Raw genomic sequence first — 2,035 nt, forward strand, 5'->3', positions numbered from 1 at the left:
TGATTATTTCCAGTGTATCACACTCTGTAACCCCAATCCTAAATTTTAAGCACATACGTATAAGCGCCTACCTGGGCATCACACAAGTATTTCAACTGAATATATTCAATTTTGAAAAAATTCAACTTATGAAACTACTCCCTAAATCTGACTTTCCTCCTGTATTCCCTACCCATTTATTCAGTTGCCTAAGGAAGGATGATTCCCTTGACTTTTTACTTTCACTTACCACCAACATCCAAAACAAATGCTAATTCCTTTTTTTTTTCAGGACAATAAACACTTTTATTACATGACCAAAGATAGGAGGAAGATTATTTGCCTTTCCAGGCTTTGATTTTCCTCAGATAGAACTCCAGCTCCTTGCCTTCTAGCATGAGCCATCTGCTCGGCCACATTGGCCTGGTCTTGAAGCGATGCACGTAAGAAGCTTGCCCTGCTGGAATTGCTCCTCCAGAAGACTGCTGATTTTGGCATTCTTTTTCCTTTCATCATATTTCTTCTGAATTTTCTTTGATCGGTTTTTCTGGTTTGTTTGTTTAAAATCTCTTCCTCCTCGGGCGTCAGCTTGGCCCCCTTCTTGCGGCCCAGGGGTAGTGCATAGTGGGACTTGTACCACTGCCGGTAAGGTGTGCTGTCAATGAGCACAATACAGTTCTTCACCAGGGTCTTGGTGCGGACCATGTCGTTGTTGGATGCTTTGGAGACATCAATAATCCCTGTTTTTCACGTACAACACTCAGAGCCGCAGGAGAAGTTCCCCACGTCTAGCCTCAAGTTATGGTACTTCTTATTGCCTCCCGGGACTCGGACTGTGTGTAGGGGCCAATCTTAGTGTTGGCAGCGGGGAGTCCCAGCTCATACTTCCGCGTCTTGTGGTAGGGCTTTCTCTTGCCCCCAGTCTTGCGGCGCTTGTGCCAGTTGTCCCGAGAGATGCTCATCGCTCTCGGTGCTGGCTGCGAAAGAGAAAACACAAAGCCTCACGGTCCGGCTTGTCTCAAATGCTAATTCCTTTTGATTCTACCTTTGACTTAGCTTTCATATTCATCTACTTGCCTCCTTCTACAATCTCATTATTTTGTTGTAGTACATCTTCCTTTCTCATCTGGATTACTACAATGGTTTTGTACTTGGTCTTCTCCATGCATCTCTTTCAAAACTTTTTCCGAATTAAGGAGTGATTTTTATACAATATCAAGTTGCCACTCTGTCTTAATGTAATATTTCACTATGTGTATATATTTTTGCTTACTTCGGATTCTCCCAAAACAGAACCTGAAACAAGAATTTACGTGCAAGTAGCTTACTGGGGAGGTTTTACCAAAACAAAACAAAAACAAATGTAGGAGCTTGCTGAACAAAGAAAGGAAGGAAAGTAAACTGATAAAGATTATGTTAACATAGATGTTACATTTATTCATTTGCATGTTTTCATTGTCCCTATGAACTAATTCTCCCCCAGAAACATGCATCTCCTTGAAATACACCTAAGCCTATAAGATAATCTCAGTTTTATCTTCTTCAAAAATGTCCCTCTGAAGTTATGTCTTCCTGCTCCAATCTTCCCTATGTTCTCCACCAGCCTGCTACAAAGATCTTATTCTCAGACTTTTCTTTATTCTCAATCCTCCTGAGAACTTTATCTATTTTCTGAGTTGAATCCACTATTTCATGGATCCCAGATCTTCTTCTTTATTAGATGTCTTCCTCAGTTTGGTGGAACACATCCCACAGGTGCCAGTCATACAATGGAATGTTAGTTTCTCACAACCTGCATGCCTGAGAATGTCCTTCTAATCTCACCCATTAATAATAGTTTGTCTTGGTATAATTTTAAGTAGAAATAGCTTTTATTTTGAAATTTTTTTAAAGATTTTATTTATTCATTTGAGACACAGATACAGAGAGAGAGAGAGAGAGAGCATGAGCAGGGAGAGAGTCAGAGGGAGAGGGAGAAGCAGGCTCCCTGCTGAGCCAGGAACCCCATGTGGACCTCGATCCCAGGACCCTGGGATCATGACCTGAGCCGAGAGCA

General features: G+C 41.6%; 1 pseudogene; it reads right to left on the bottom strand.

The window, feature by feature from the left end:
• Positions 1-314: 314 nt before the first annotated feature.
• On the bottom strand, positions 315-941 carry LOC114204657 (small ribosomal subunit protein eS8 pseudogene; annotated as a pseudogene).
• Between the last annotated feature and the right edge of the window lie 1,094 nt (positions 942-2,035).

This window comes from Eumetopias jubatus, unplaced genomic scaffold (assembly GCF_037043125.1).
Source record: "Eumetopias jubatus isolate StellerSeaLion01/CBP00866 unplaced genomic scaffold, mEumJub1_p1.0 scaffold_6, whole genome shotgun sequence".
NCBI classification, from domain to species: Eukaryota; Metazoa; Chordata; class Mammalia; order Carnivora; family Otariidae; genus Eumetopias; species Eumetopias jubatus.